The following is a 17660-nucleotide window of genomic DNA, read 5'->3' as shown; positions in this document are numbered from 1 at the left end:
TGCCGGTATCAATACAATATATCATTATAATGAACATGCACAATATTGTTATCGTGGGCACTTAAAAATATCACAAATATTTATTACGAATTATTCAGATTTTTAGTATGCATTTTTAAGAATACTTTTCCCATCAACTGGTTAAAATGCACAACAACGCTGTTTGCTGTGTCAAAGTGCAGTGCTCACACTGATATAAACAAGCCCAACACGAAGGAGAAGCGTATGGCGGAACGAGTGAAGGAGCACGCTGAATGAAAACGCACGTCCACTCTCTGACAGCAGATGGCGCTGTTGGAACAGCAGACCTGCAGCTGTTACCCCTGTAACTTTGTAAACAAAGCTTTGTCTTTTTTATCCAGTCAAACATAATGTTTGAGAGCAAAAATAATAATATTGTAGTTAAAAAAATTGTTGCAAATTAAGTCTTTACAAAAATGTTTTTGTGGAGTTTTCATTACACACGCACAAATTTGCTCTCTGTTCTGCTGTCATTGTTTGAGAGTTGAAAAGTTTTGAATTTAAGTGAAGCTGCACTTCAGTGGGCGGTATCTATGCACCACCATGAAAGGCCTGTTTCTATTGGTCACTTTCACTTGGCGTAATAATTTGACCATGCCCCCACTGTGAGTCGGCTCTGATAGAAAGATCGGGGTTGTATCATTGAGAACACATCAATGAGTCCGTACCAAACTAAGAGAAAGAAAGGTTTGCACAAATGAAACATTAAGCTAGTAAATAGACAATTACAACAATATAGGTATTGTTTTTATGTGTTTTTCATGCGATTTGGGGGAATTTGATTTGATAAGAATAAAAGATGTTTAGGTTATATGAGAAATGCTGAAGGTGCAGCGTTACGGTACCTAATATAAAAAGCTGTAAATAATATAATGTAGTTCTGCCTCATTTTATGATGAATCAACTTTAGTTCGCAATCGGGAGTTGTTACAAAGACTCCTGGGTGTTTTAAAGTTAGTTTTGTCATGTGTACATTGATGCTAATTTTAGCTATAATGCATCTGTTACCAGATATGATTATATATTACATTATTAATTTTGGCAAAATAAAGCACACTAGGCCATAACAAAAAAAAAAAGTTTTGTTTTCTAGTAAGACATGGCCAAGAAAGACTGAGCCAATGGACTCAATAGTGCAATAAATTGATTATACAGTCACCTGTGTAGAGTTCAAGAATTTTAACAAGTTTTAACTCAGCTCCGCGTTGTGCCTAGCTGTTATAAATTCACTGTAAACCATGGCTTTTTGGGGATTATTGCTTTAATAAAAACAGGTTGGTACAGTGAAATATAATTAAACTTTGGATTCTGTTAGGCCATTATTGTCATCAGCCACGGTCATATTTAGCACTCCCTTGAACTTGGCTGAAAAAGACTGAGCACTCGGAAATGGCTCATGCAAACATAGAATGAAATGTTAAGTTCCATAAATGGTTGATAAAATTGTTAACTCAAATAATGACCAAAATTGTTATATTTCGCTAGGGTATTAAGCCCCCGTGTTATCAGTGGTGGAAAATGTACTGAAAAAACATACTCAAGTAAAGTACCATTACATTCCAAAAAAATGTAGTGTGAGTAGAGTAAAAAGTACTTGTCCAAAAAACTACTTGAGTAAGAGCAAGAAAGTAGCTTATTTAAAAGTACTCATGAGTAGTGAGTACTGAGCTGCAGATTCTACCCCCTTATAATAAACACTGTGCACTACAATTAATAAATTAAAAAAAAACATTGTACATATTGTAATTCACATTATATTTTTTACTTTGTCAGAAAGATTGAAGAATATCTATCATCCATCTTTTTAAAATGCATCAAATCAGTACATTAATCACCATTTAAATCGTATTGTTTGAAAAAAAATACATTTAAATTGAGGCGTAAGGCCACTGAGCCTGAACATGCTATTGTTGCACATAAAATATCAATGTTCATAACTGTGCAAAGAATTCAAAAACCTTTAGAAACTCATACCAGATTTTCCTTTCGAAAATGGTCACTTCGTATTGCGTAGCTATACGCAGTGGGGAAACTCCTTTTCCTCGATAATGCTAAAGTCTAAAATGTAAAACACATTTGCAGCTGCACAGCTAGCACAGTGAGTGTCTGGCTCACTCATTGGCTGTGCTGCGGCAACTGCACATCCAATGGTGTGGCGCCTCTGATGTGTGCGCCAATGAACTAGCAGCGCAGACACATGTCAGAGACTGCCAAATTGGGCGTGGCTAAGTCTATATTAGAGCCCGAATTCACCATTATAGCAGATTTGTCTCCTTCAGTGACACACTTCACATCTCTGACTCCTCTGCAAGCCTTCGCCGTAGAAACAAGCCTTTACAGCTTGAGCGAGCCATTCTACAGCAGCCAATGCCTTCAACACCCGAAGTCGTTTTCCTCCTGTCGCCGCTCTCCTGTGGCCATCCGGCGATCAGTGCATATCCTTTTATTGCTTATTGCTACTGTGTGTTCGCCGCTGCGTTCACACAGCCTAAAAGAGCTGCGAGCGTTGTTCCAAATGCCTCGCTCTTCATGCGCCACATGCGGATGCCATCTGCACAAGGCCGACGGGCACACGAAGTGCATCTCATGCCTGGGAGTCGCCCATGCTGAAGCTGCACTCTCTGCGGCGGCTGCTCAGTCTGTGAGAGCATGCCTGTCTCTGTGCTGTGGACGCGGTTAGCTCTCTCTAAAGATGGCCACGCCGCTTCTCCTGCTCTTCCTTTCCCCGCTCTTCTTTGGCGAGGAAAAAGAAGCGCCGCAGCCAATGGCAGCCCGAGAGTATGGATGTTAGCGAGCCCACAATTTTTGCTTTCCTCGTGCCTCGCTTTCTCCTGCTCAAACACCGTCACTGGTCCTGTTCGCGGGGGACCAGCGGCCCCCCACCCACGTGGCAGGCCTGGTCTCTTTCGGCGGATCGGTCGACGAACATGATGACAGCCTGTCTCCATTGCTGCATCTGAGGCGGATTGGTCAGGCTCTGTCGACCCCGCCATCACTTCCCAGTTCTCAGCCCCCAGGACTATTCTGACGCAGAGATACTTCGGATCCTCATCAAGGCCATCTCGGTCCTCGAGCTCAAGTGGGCCTCGCCCGAGGAGCCTCCTCGAAGTCGGCTGGATGGCTGATTTTTGATGGGGCGCTAGCAGGCCCCTCGTCACAGGCCTGCGTCGTTCTTCCTTGAGGTGCACAAAGACGAAAGCGTGGCGCTCTCCTTACTCTGCACGCCTGGGTTCTTCGATTTTCGCAACGCTCTCCTCTGCGGGTGGCACGGCGGAAAAGGGCTACGAGTCGTTGCCGCCCCTCGAAGAGGCTGTGGCCGCTCATCTTTGCCCACACACCGCTGCTAGCTGGAGAACTAGAGCGGTTCGTCCAACTAAGCCATGCCCGAACACCTCAGTCCTCGCTGGACTCACTTACTCCGCCTCCGGCCAGGCTGCTTCGGCCCTGCACACGATGGCGGTGCTGCAGGTCGACCAGGCCAAACTCCTCCAGTCGATGGACGAGGCTGGCCCGGACCCTGAGGCCTTCCGGGACCTTCAAAGCGCCATGAACTTAGCTTTGCGTGCTACCAAAGCTACAGCTCAGGCTATCGGGAGGAGCATGGCTAGCCTAGTCGCGCTCGAGCGCCACCTTTGGCTGAACCTCACCGAGATAAAGGATGCAGACAGAACTGTGTTCCTTGACGCCCCCATCTCCAGCTCCGACCTCTTCGGCCCGGCGGTGTAGGGATTTTCAGAGAGGTACACCGAAGAACAGAAGTCTTCCCAAGCTATGCAACCCTTGCTGCCAAAACGCACCAGCTCCGCTTCAAGCAGGCCAAAGACCGCCCCGCCTTCTCCTCAGCCAGCGAAACCGGCGAAGCAGGTCTCTCAGCCGTCCTGCGGCTGATACCTGCCGCCAATCGCGACCAGCTAAACACTACCTGCTGCCCTGGCGCCAGGGCTCCCGACCCAGCGTTGTGTTGGACGCTAGGCCTCCAAAGACTTCCTAGCATTGGGGGTGAAAAGAGAGGGCTTGTGTCTCGCGCTAGCCGGACCACCCTCGAAAAAACCCAGAATTGTTTACTGTAGAAAACAGGCCCGCTGCTCTGCGCGCACCTCTACAAACAAACGCCGTTTTTACGGTGACCCAAATAAAGCACATAAAGAAAATGTTTCAAGCACACAACACGGCTTCACAGTCCCCCTTCACTAGGCAGCCCCTTCCCAGTTGTCACTCTGACTTTACCCCAAGCGAAAGCCTTTACAGTCAGCCCAACACTCAATATGTGCACAAATCACAATATAAGGGTATCAGGTCCCCCTGTGTTAGGCGGCCCATCCCCGAACATGTCAAACCCAAGCCACACAAGCCCTGGCCTGGCAAGCCATCCCCGGTGTGTCGAGTTGGGTTATAAACACAAAGCGAGGCTTCTCACTCCAATTCGCTCACAGACCCCCAAAGTTTCAGGCGGTCGTCGAGACTTCGGTGGAAAAGCACCATGTGTCACGTGCTTCGCTCCGAAATACAAAATCTGTTAGCAAAAGGGGCAATAGAATTAGTCCCCCACGCTAAAACACTCTGGGTTTTACAGCCGCTATTTTCTAGTTCTGAAAAAAGACGGCGGCATCAGACCCATACTAGATTTGAGACATTTGAACAAGGCTTTCATGAGACAGCAATTCAAAATGTTAACTGCCAAACATATCCTCGCGCAAGTTCGCCTGGGGGATTGTTTTTTTTACGGTGGATCTGAAAGATGCATACTTTCACATTCAGATAGCCCCTCGTCACAGGCCATTCTTGATTCACCTTTGAGGGGCAGGCTTATCAGTACACAGTTCTGCCGTTCGGTCTGTCCCTAGCACCCCGTTCGTTTACGAAGTGCCTTGACGCTTTCTCCTCTGAGGCATCGGGGAGTGCGCATGCTAAATTATCTCGACCACTGGCTGGTCCTGGTACAGTCGAGAACCGAACTTTTGACACACAGAGCTTTTATTCTCAGCCATTTGGAATGTCTGGGTCTCAAAATCAACTTATCCAAGAGCAAACTGAACCCCAGCCAGAGTGTGATCTTTCTGGGCACAGTTATCGATTCTACAACTATGAGAGCGCGGCTTACACAACAGCGTGCGCTCTCTATACAGCAGCTGGCAGCCTCCTTCAAGGCAGGCGAGCGCACACCCCTAAAGAAGTTTCAGAAACTGAAACTGCACAGTTTTTGTGTTTTGATAAAGAAATGAGAATAACTAATATTATCAGTTTACCTCACCCAATGCACTAAAAAAGTCTAAGATAGTGAACTAACACTAATTACACTGTAATTCCAGTGCCATTAAATATGTTAGGCCTAAACGTAAATGCACATTGTTGGTGGCATCATCCCTTAAATTTTACACGGCTACATTTACTCAAATTGTAATGCTTATTGTAGATCATTGTGATAAATGATCCGTACAGAAGTACAATATAATTAGTATATTCTAACATGTTACTTTAAAATGTGTTGGGCTCTTTAAGAACATCCTTTCCCCTCAGTGCGCATGCACTAAGAATATACACGTGAGTTGTTCGAACACTGGATATGTGGTGTTGGCAACTAGAGCTCTGTTAATAAAAATCATTGCGTTCATATGTGGCAGTCATTGAGTAATTCCTTGGACGTACAACACTTATAATATCATTTGTAAAGAAAATTGTGCATTAAATAGGGAAGTTATATCCAGGAAACTTTTACAAAAGCATCCACACGCACACAAAAAAAGTTGAACATGAAAAATATTTTTGCGCAAGTGCACTTGCTAAATGAAGGCAGAAATGGATCAATCCAAAAACGTTTATTAACGAGCTGTAGTCACGCACTGACAGAAATGCAATTCAAGTTAACGCCATACCGAATTTGGCTGAATTTTGGCTGCAGTGCACAGATCGCAGATGCGCGTCTCTCTTTATATATGAAGTAAATGGGAGCGGGATTTCACCGCATTATGAACTCAGCACTTGAGGGAGTTAACACTTGTACGCCAGTGTTCTTCAACCCTGTTCCTGAAGGACCCCCAACACTGCACATTTTCTTTGTCTCCCTAATCAAACACACCTGATTCAATTTATCAGCTCATTATCACATGGGTTAATGAGCTGATGAGTTGAATCAGGTGTGTTTGATTAGGGAGACAAAGAAAACGTGCAGTGTTGGGGGTCCTTCAGGAGCAGGGTTGAAGAACACTGCTGTACGCAATACCCCAACCTCACGTCAATGTCGAATGTCAGGCCCTGTAGATAGGCCAGCCTATATAAATATCATAGTAAGCAGACATATGAAATATACCGTAGCATATTACAGGAAGACGCTGATATCTCAATTGAATTGATCCTTGAAGAATGCACTTCCACACAGCAGCCACGAGTAACAGCAGATAGGCTAGCGGTTAAAGCTTTCTATGCAGAATTTGATTTGATGACAGTCATGAAACCGATTACTCGATCCAATCATGTTGATGGATAAAAAATTTAATTACAACAAGCATGTAACGAGTAACGACACAAACGGAAGGAAAATAGCGGAGTAAAAGTACCGATACATCACTTAAAATGTACTAAAGTAAAAGTAAATTGACAACTACTCAAAAAAGTACAATTTCTGAAACAAAAAAACTACTTACAGTAACGTGAATATTTGTAATTCGTTACTTCACACCCCTGCGTGTTATATCTCGCACCCTGCTATACCAGATGGCTACCACAACCCTGCTCTCTCTGTCAGAGACCCAGAATCCCACATAGCAACATTGTGACGTCCAGATCTGGCCCACGTGGAAAGATGATCTGACCCACATGCATATCAAAAACCTAGTCTAAAGTCAGTGGCGCGTTATTCAGATGCTATTTTAAGGGCACATGCTTGGCCATAATGTAGCGTGTGCACAACGCGCACACACTTTGCTTTTCTCATCTACACAGACGCAGCAGTTCCCGTTTTTGCAAACCATACATAATTACAAGGAAAATATTACAACATGAGGGAACTCATTGTGGTGTCCATGAAGATGTGAAAAAATAGGCATAGATCTAGCTTACACATTTACCAAAATTATTATACGCCTGTTTAACTGAAGCTAATTTGGGTGGGGTTCTCCTATCCCCATACAATGTCACTTCTCTGTGTTTTACGGCCTTGACGAGAACGTCGGTCTCCTCGGCTGTGAACCGCTCCTGGCGTGCGCCTGGCAAATCCGCCGTTATAATAGCAATTCGCCATGGAACAAACGCACCTGCATTTAAAGGGAATGTGAGATGATGCTCTGATTGGTTTATTTCACGTTATGCCCAAACCACACCTTTGAATAATGAAGCTATTTATATTTATTTATATTCAGACCAACCTATTTTAGATTTGCGTCGGGCGCAAGAGTCATTTATCCCGCCGGTATAATAGCAACATTGCCCGAGATCCACCCACAAAGTTACTTGCGTTTCGCGTCTGATACTTGCGTTTCAGATCGTTAAAATAGCGCCCCTAAATGTTTTAGCTGTATAATGTGTTGGACTATACCTGTAATGAGGGGTCAGAAGCATGTGGATCCATTTGCAGATTATCTTTAATAATCAAGATCAGGGTCAAACAGGCAGTGTTCAAACAACAGTGGCAGGAATATCAGAGGCAGAGCAGAAACAGAAACGATACCGGGCAGGAGTCAGGGCAGGCAGCAAAGAGGTCGAAGTTCCAGAGAGCAAGATCACAAGGGCAGGCGACAGAGAATCAACAGTAGTCTAACAATCCAAGATCATACACAGAAGGGTCACAGAATATCAAGGTAAACGCTTAGAAATGTCAACCAGGGCAAAACAAGACCTCGCAATGAGTGTGAATGCTGCTTAAGTAGAGCAGATAATTAGTCTCTGTACGGGGTGCATGGGAAATGGAGTCCAGGAAAGTCTATATATATATCAAACTATTTACAAATTTATGATTAGGTTTTTCTTTGGTTATTGAACCTCTCTAGGAAGGTGAATGATGGGGCTCCTCTCTTGATGTCCATCATATGGCTTTCTGCTGACTAACTCCCAGTCTTCATCCAGTTCAATGTCAGATGATTGTCAGTGATATAGGTTCACTGGTTCCTCCTGCAACACAGAACAAGAGACAGACGAACAAGCAGACAAAAGACATGAGGCATAACAATGTTCACTCCATGCTGCGACCTAGTTCATACATCCTATTCTGGGTTCGTGCTCCACCAGCCACGGATGACCCAGAAGGATGGGAGCTAAAGGTGACTCAGTGAGACGGAAGGAAGTGTTTTCAATATGATTCCCAGAAGTGATGAGGGTAAGTAGATCAGTGGAGTGTGTAATACCAGGGAGTTCTTTTCCGTTTAAGGCGCTGACAGAAATGTCATGTTCCAAGGACTTGATGGGGACCTGAAGCTGTCGAGCCAAGGAGTGGTCCATAAGGTTCCCCTCAGCTCCAGAGTCTATAAGTGCCTGGCAGTCATAAAAACGGTCTGCCCATTGCAGTCTTACTGGGAGGAGAGTGGTAGAGGATTTAGCCATGGTTAGCCCACCCGACAGTAACCTCTGTCCGTGTTCTCTCTTCTGGAACTGGACTACTCAGGGAATGTTGGCACCAAAGCCTGATGTGAGTGACTCCATCTTTGCTACAAACGCGCATCCACGCGCAAGGCCAGCTCAATAAATCCATCCAGTCTCCTAGGTAGCTCCAAGGTATAAATCTCAAATTGAACACGGTCAGCCAACTCATGGAGGAACATGTCTCACTGCGCTTCCTCGTTCCATTTGCACTCGGTCGCTAGAGTCCGGAATTCGATGGAGAAATCGGAGACGGTTCTGTTGTCCTGGCGAAGGTCGGCGAGTTTGCGAGCCGCCTCGCGACCCGCTACCGCGTGGTCGAACACTCGTTTTATCTCCTCTCCGAGTGCATGGAACGAGGAACAGCAGGGATGTTGGTTCTCTCACACCGCCGTTCCCCACAGCGTCCGGAAAGTAGTGTCATTACCAACGGCACTTTAGACTGCTCAGAAGCGAAGGTTACAGGCTGGAGAGAAAAGAAGATGGTACACAGTCAGAAAGGTTCTGCAGAGGTTCGGCTCATCCGGAATACCTCTCAGGCGTCGGAATATGTTGCTCGTGCTGGTTGGTGTTGGGTGGATCGTGGGGAATGGGCGGCGGGGGTGGCACAGTGGGCACTCTCAGTTGTTGAAGTTGAGAGGTAAGCTCGGACACCTGCATTACCAGAGCCTGTATAGCCCGACCAGTGGCGACTAACTGTTCGTCCTGCCGGTCCATACGAACATTGTTGTTCGTGAGGAATTCCTGTAGTCCGGGTGCACTCACTGAATCCATCGTGGTCAGATCGTTATGTCAGACTCTGTAAATGAAGGCAAAAGATCCACTTACGAGTGAAACAGAAATGTTTATTGAATAATGCAGGAAATAGATAGAGATGCTGGTCAGTCGTCGTGGACAGAGAAAATGCTGGGCTCGGTAACGCAGGGGCGCAATGGGCAGATAATCCAGGCAAACACAGATGATCCTCAGGAACACAGGAGACGAAAAGGCAAGAACCAGGAACGAAGTCTCAAGAACTGCAAGCACGGAGAATACTCCAGGAGAATCACAAAACGATCTGACAAAGACAGGACGAAATCACAGACAATAAATAGGACGCCAATCATGAAACTCAGCTGCCGCTGATCCGCACATCAGTAACGATAATGAGCCACACCCACCACACACAAACATACACACAACATAGCAAGGGCGAGTCAGTGAACCCATGAACCGTGACAGAAACGCACGCACTCGAACAACCAGGGATATGCAAACACAAGGACGGACGGACACACATAAACATATAAACCCATGGATAAAGACACATAGGGACACAAACATACATTTACACCTCAGAACAGTGATGTCTCCCCATCCCAAAATATCCAAGAGTCATTATATTCCATTTGCTACACTATATTCCGCGTTATGCAGTAAAGGCTTCAGAGCAGGCCGCAGTTGCATCCAGCAAATTCATATTCTGCGACGAATAATGGATGGAGCATATGCACAAGATATCCCACTTTACATCACATTCATCGACTTCAAGAAGGCCTTCGATTCAATCGACAGAGAAATGATGTTCGCCATTCTCCGACACTACGGCATTCCAGCAAAGATCGTTGATGCAATTCGGGTGTTGTACGATGACTCAAAAAGCCAAGTATACCTGCAAGGCCAGTGCTCCGAGACATTCAAAATCACAACAGGTGTACTTCAAGGTGATGTCTTAGCACCATTTCTATTCATCATAGTCATCGACTACGTCTCAAAACTATCAGCTAATGAATTTGGATATCTTACACACAAAGGCAAGGAAACAGATGGAAGTTACAGAACTTTACGCGCATCAACTCGCGTGCTAAGTCACAAAGTGAATGACCTAGTTTTTGCCGACGACATCGCCCTACTTGAAGGAAACGTAGAGCAACAACAAAAACAAGTCACCGCACTTAAAATACAAACACGCCAAGTAGGCCTAGAGATAAATATCAACAAAACCGAGCAAATGCGCCTGAACATACAGAAAGACGCAACTCCTGCTCCCGCACTCAAGATAGATGACCAAGAGGTAGCCATCGTAAATGACTTCAAATACCTAGGCGCCTACGTAGGATCAACAAACAAAGACGTTAATGTTCGAATCGGTTTAACTTGGGTAGCGTTTCACAAACTCAAATCCATCCTAAAAGCACCCAAGACCAAGATCAACTTCAAGATTCGACTCTTCAAAGCCGCTTGCATCTCCATCTTGCTTTATGGCTGCGAAACATGGATCCTCACTAAACATCTAGCGAATTGACTCAACGCATATGCAACAAACTGTTACCGCATTATGCTTGGTATAGACCAGAAGAACGATCATATCACAAATGAACATTTATACGAGACGGTTCAACAGGTGCCAATAAGTACAACTATATGCGATCGCCAGCTTAAGTTCACAGGCCACTGCATTCGCATGGCAGAAGACGAACCGGTCAAACGTTTCATCTTATATGAGTCACAGATCAAACCAACAAATAGGCGCGGGGCACCACGAACATCGTACCGCGAACAAATATCGTACCGCGAACAAATATCACGCCACATCACCGACAAAAGCATGATCACTCTCAGCGAAAAGGAAATCAGCGAGTTGGCAAAGAACCGGAAACAATGGAACTGTCTTTTTGCCGCGCCTAGGCAAAAGAAACCGAAAGGAGGGAAACCTCTCGTCGACCTCTAGCCCAGCTCGACTGATGATGATGATGATGATGATGATGATGCAGTAATGCGCACGGACGTGCTGGTCACCATGAAACTTTGTGCACCGTCTTCTGTTGTCGATGTCTTGATTCCTCCCACTAAAACTGAATATCAATGTTTTCAGGAGATCATTGGCTATCAGATATGCCAGTCATTTGCGAACTCTGATCCAACTGGAGCAGCCAACTGTCCCTCAAAGTGAAGGAGGAACCATCCCCCATACTGCGCGCTGGCTGGCTAAAACTACCTGGAAACCCCCTTTCACTCCCCGATTTGCTCAAATCAGCTGTCACTCAAAAGTTCAGGGGTCAGCGGCCATTTTGACCTCAAAATATCTGTAATATTTACATGTGAGGTGTAGTTTTACAACAGAATGCATCGAAGTTGTGACAGCTCTGTCAGCTAACTTGAAATGCTACTACTACATTATGTGGATGTTTATTGATATAAATGTGTTATTGACTAAATTCTTTGCTGAATTGGATTGTATGGAGCCTTTGCAGTGTAACTAAACCATTGTTGTTGCAATGTAATGGATCAGTGGACTAACAGGAGGCTTCATAGGTGAGTTTCTTCCGTTTTGTTGTTGTTTATTTTGTTGCAGGTGGTCTGACAAAGACACCGATTGTACCCGCCGTGTTGATTGTATCCTAAAATGGTTTACATCATTCGAATCACAAGAATCTCAGCTTTCCAAAGATATGTAACATGTTTAATTATTTAATTTTTTTTTAGTTTTGTCTCTCAAGACATTAAACCTCTTAAACACCCAATGGCCCGCGGGCGGGTCGTCAGAACACTAACAATTTGTAAGTCGCTTTGGACAAAAGCTTCTGCTAAATGACTAAATGTAAATGTTAATGTAAATTCAATTAAGTTTATAAAAAGCAATAGTTATGAGTACTCTGAACTAATTGAGTCCACTAAAACAAGGATATTTCTTAAAACATAATTTAACTTTATACTCCATTCAAATATCTTATATAGCTGAAACTTCACTATATTGAGTAAAAACAGTGAAATTACAACCTTTAAAATGAACTTTTAAGCGCTTGTAGTTACTGCTAGCTCACAATATCACACACAAAGTCAAATCCTATAAGTTAAGCTAACTCATTACATTTGTGGACACCGATTACCTAAATTAATTTAATTTTAAAAACTAAAAGAAGATATACATTGCAGTCAAGAAGTTAAGTGATTAATTAAGTGACAAATTAAGTGATGATTGAGCATTAGTGATGAACACCTGCTGTTAACAAGCAAAATCACTGAAGGAAAGAAAAACGCAAGAATTGTATTCAGACTCAGCCTTCTGAAATCAACTGAAGATACAAGAAGATATTAAAGGGGTGGTATAATGCCCTTTTCACAAGATGTAAAATAAGTCTCTGATGTCCTCAGAGTGTGTATGTGAAGTTTTAACTCAAACTACCCCACAGATATTTTTATACAGCATGTTAAAAATGTCACTTTTTGATGGTGAGCAAAATTGCACCGTTTTTGTGTCTGTCCCTTTAAATGCAAATGAGCTGCTGCTCCCGGCGCAGGGGGCGGAGCTTCAACAGCTTGCACTCACACAGACATGCACTGAAAATTTCAAAAACTTTTAGCCTTTTATGTTCAAACCGGAGTCAGACAAAGATGGAGAGACTCAAGAAGAAGTGACAACGTGTAGACAACATTTCTGAATGGTTAGTAGATGAATTTATGTAGCTTATGTGTAGATATCTTCTAGTCATTGATTAGCATATTTGGGTGGGGTTTATGTAAATTTCAGGGTTAGGTATTGTAAAAATTTCACCTGGAGTAAGTCAGTCTGGACACTAGGAAAGAACTTCACCCTTTGGAACACGAAAAAATACTTATGGGGAATTACGGTAATTGTATCATAAACATATTTGATAATTGTACATACAGTAAGGGAGGTATTGTCAATTTCACCTGGAGTCAGTCTGGACACTGGGAAAGCACTACAGCCTTTGGAACACGGAAAAATACTTACGGGGAATTACGGTAATTGTATCATAAACATATTCGATAATTGTACATACAGTAAGGGAGGTATTGTCAAAATTTCACCTGTAGTAAGTAAGTCAGGTCACTAGGACAGCACTACACCCTTTGGAATATGGAAAACTCCTTTTGGTAAATGACTGTAATTTGATTCTGAAAATATGTGTGTACTGTACATACAGTAAGCGAGGTATTGGCAAAATTTCACCTGTAATAAGTCAGTCTGGTCCCTAAGAACATACTTAAAACATTTGGAAGAAGGAAAACCCCTTTTGGTAAATTCCTTTAATTTGTCAAAAAATATTTTACTGTAAATACAGTAAGGGTGGTATTGTCAAAATCTCACCTGTAGTAAGCCTTTGGAACATCCCTTTGGTGAATTACTGTAAGTTTTACATACAAAATATGTGTGTACTGTACGTACAGACGGACCTTAAAGCAGTCTAGGTGAATATTCAGCAAATATCAAACATAAAACTAACTTTACCCCGCTTGGCAAACTTTACTTTTTAGAAAAACTCAACTGTGTTCGTGTGACAAGGCGCTGTCCATGTATGTGGTACTGAAGGTCCTACATGATCTTACCTGCACCTTACAGTTTCAATAACTTTCAATAAGTTTTCAGTGTTTACCCAAGTTAAACACTTGAATGTTATTAAGCACTCTCCAAAGAACACACTACCTTGCATATTGACTGGCATATTTATTGCATTTAGTTGACTGTGAAATGCAGCAATATATAAACCTCAAAAATATTATATGGTGGAACAAACAGCTCCAAAACTTGTTAAAAGTACACTGTTGCTGCAGTGCATTAAGTGTGCAGTTGAGTAAAGTTGGCAATAAATTAACAGATTCGAACTTCACAGATCAATAACTCGTTAGCTGAATATTGTTACTACACAAATAACATTGTTTTAATAATTTTCCTCAAAACAAGCTTTCCTTCACAGTGGACAAAATACATTGATCTCTACATGCGCAAGCGGCTGAGAGATCCGAAGGGACCAGTCAGTAACAGAAACACACACTATAGTGTCACCATATTCAGATCACACATCACTGCAGTGCTGGCTATATACCAACACTTTGTTTGTATAAATGCAATACAATTGTATCCAAACAAAGTGTTGTTATATAAGCAGCAGGACAGCAGTGATGTGTTATGTATGATCTGAATTTGGCAACAATACAGACAATTACAGTGAAGTTATTGAATATTTTGAAGTAACACTTTTCGGGTTTTGCACTTTGCAGGCGGTTCCTTCTCAGCAGCCTGTGCATAGAGATCAATGTATTTTGTCCACTGCGAAGGAAAGCTCGTTTTGATGAAAATTAGGTTGTAGCTGCAGGTGTTATATGTTAATAATAATAGTTTCAACATCAAGAGTAAAACTTAAAAAAAAAAAACTTTAATAAAACTTGTTTTACAATCTTGAGCATGTGTTAACTCTTTATTTAATGTGCTTAATTAAGCCATTGCTGCTAGTCATTTGACAGCCTAACAATTTTTAGTGTGCAGTACAGTTAATCACAAATTCAGTCAGCATTGTCATGACTCATGTTCTAGCTGCAAAGGTTGTAATAGAATGTACAATTGTATCCTCCCATGATGAAAGATAACGCCCGTTTCACACATACTCCGTTTGCAGTGCGTATTTTTTTCCGCACCCATGTTAACAGGTTAGAGCTTTCACACTGCACGCGGTTGCGGTCCGGCGATCCGTTCCAGGAGCGGTGCGTATACAGCAGTGCCGCGATCGTTTCCGCACCGAGTCTATTTCTGCTGTGCTGCAAACGCTGAATTAAAGCGACAGCGCAGGGTTCGTGGTCAAAATGTACACAGATTGACATGAACATATAATAATCTCACCATAAATGCATTTCATTAAATAAAATGTAGTAATCTCACCATAAATGCATTTAATTTAATACTACAATTTTGACAGTCATCTTTTTTACTTTAAGACCAAAGTAAAGGTAAAGCAAAGAAAACTACAATTACCTCAACAAGGCGACATAATGAACAACACTCGTCTCATTCATGGAGGTGGAAAAACAAGTAAGATTTATTTTATTAAAACTTAAATGCAAAAGAAAAGGCATGAGAGTCGGCTGTTTTTGTCAATTTTAAGTTTTAATCTAAAATGAGATTTTAATATAAGTAGGCTACATGGTTAATATTTTACCACTTGCTTGAGCAAAACGCACGCAGCATGTGAAAGCACTATAGCGCACTGCAGCAGCAGCAACACGCACTGCAAACGCACTGCAAACGACAGTGAAACAACGTCACGATATCAACGTTGATTCGTTTTGCAAAACACCGGTGAATCAACGTTGAAATGCAGGCTGGGGGTTGACAACACACGTGCATGTTGATTATTTTAGGAAAATAAATAAATAAATAATATATCCTGAGCAGGCACCACATATTTTTCTGACAGGAAAGGGTCTACTTAAACCAAATAAGTCCTTAAACACAACAAAAACAATACTCTGAAAATCTGATTTTCAGAATAGAAAATGGCACGTTTTCATAGAATGACTCAGATAATATCTGACGCACGCAGACCTTGCAATCATATCACTTCTCTAAAGCTAAACACACGCAGATGATAAAAGACAGGTTTGTGTCTTACCCAGTGAAGGAGAGATTTCAAAGATTAGCACACATCTTGTATGCTATCTGACACTCAGATGCAGCTCAGATGCTCGGCCAGTTCAGATCAAGTCCATATGCTCCACACACACGCACTGCAGCTGATGAAGCAGGACAGGGCGTTTCCTGAAAATGGGCGTGTATCCATTTACTAATAATTAAGCGAAAATTATACAGAAAGCATGAGATGAAACTTCAGCTGAATATCGGTCTGTTTTTTTTTTTTTTTTTTTTTTTATAGTCTAACAATTAGTTATGTCGCTTGTAAACGAATCACTCTCCCTAATTCACTTGCATGAGTACTTCTCAATCTGAAATGGGTTGTGAAAGCTGAGAAAGTATGGCGTTCGCTTTGTTATTTTTTTCCTAACAAAGCTTTGATGCTGCGTGATCTTACATCTTTTCTTAAGTCTTACACCAAGCTTTGAGGCTGCGTGTCTAAAAGATCTAAATACATATTTTCTTACATCAACTTCCCAATTCCCCTCGGCAAAATCCGTGCTGCCATTTTGAAGTGCGTAAATTTACCATAAAAATCGTAACAAAATATATCTAGAAAATACTATAGTGTTTTTGAACCCATACTATAGTAAAGGTACCCAATCGGCACATGACCGACCTTCAACGTTGAAATATGGTTGTTGTTTCAACGTTCATATAACGTTTATTGCTAAATGGTTGAAAAAGGTTAACAAAAACACTTCTAAATCAACGTTGAAAGTTTTACAAGATCTATGTCTTCAACAACATACAACAGAAATATCTGCCTTTTAAGGTATTATGATCATTGTTAGCATTTAAATGATATTTTGTTCAGCTTGTCAATGCATATGATAAAATATAATTATTATCATTATTAACAATAAGAGTTTCAACCTCAAGAGAGCAGTGTAGCAGTTAAACTTTTTGCCTTACGTGATTTTGTATATAGATTTACAATTTTGTGTGCTTGCCTAACAGTTTACTGAATTATTATATTTTTATTCATACACTGTCATGAAAACACCTGCCCAATTAATTAAATAATACAGTCTGCAAATAAAACTAAATAGACTGTACACATTTCTTTCCTTTGAAGGCCAAGTCTCACGCACCGAGACTCATTTAAAGGGAAAAGTATAGCCGATTGCGTCACGGCGGCGCGACAAAGGCTGTCCCAATTCGAAAGTCATTCGAAGGCTCCTTCAAAATGCAGTCCCAGCTTCAAAAAGTTCAGAAATTTCAATATTACTCCCCTCGAGTTTTAATAAAGGCTCAAGTCGTTCCTGGGTTTTAACGGGCTTTTATTTGGTGACAGAATCTTCAAACATGTCTTTACATGTTCCTTTATTACTACATTACCATTTTGCCGTCAGAACTGGTATAAATAAAGCACATAAAGCGTAAGTTAACCTTAAATTCTTGACATACTTGCAGACAATACTAAACAAAATTACATAGAAAACTCATAAACAAAACATAAATTTATGCCATGTAAAATAATATCTTAATTGGTGTAACGGTCACCAGCTGTAGTGCCCTTGAGAGCCACCAGAGGGCACTCCACACATCAGACTATTATCACTCCCTCACAAACTACATTTCCCGTAACTCACTGCCTGGACTAATCATTGCATCCACCTGTGTCTCATCACCCTGTTAGGCTCAGCCTATTTATACCATG

At 42.2% G+C, this 17660-nt stretch overlaps 1 protein-coding gene across 1 annotated transcript in view; it reads right to left on the bottom strand.

Annotated features, from left to right (window-relative positions):
• Nucleotides 1–16050, bottom strand: part of LOC307171873 (E3 ubiquitin-protein ligase rnf213-alpha-like) — a 165400-nt gene extending 149350 nt beyond the window's left edge. The window contains exon 1 of the mRNA XM_079893804.1: nucleotides 15978–16050. The gene's annotated coding sequence lies outside the window, so the exon portion shown is untranslated. The remainder of the gene's footprint in view (nucleotides 1–15977) is intronic.
• Nucleotides 16051–17660: the final 1610 nt, after the last annotated feature.

The sequence above is a fragment of the Squalius cephalus genome (assembly GCF_949319135.1).
Source record: "Squalius cephalus genome assembly, chromosome: 1".
NCBI classification, from domain to species: domain Eukaryota; kingdom Metazoa; phylum Chordata; class Actinopteri; order Cypriniformes; family Leuciscidae; genus Squalius; species Squalius cephalus.
Note: the sequence above shows the minus strand (reverse complement) of the source record. Positions and strands in the feature narration are given on the sequence as shown.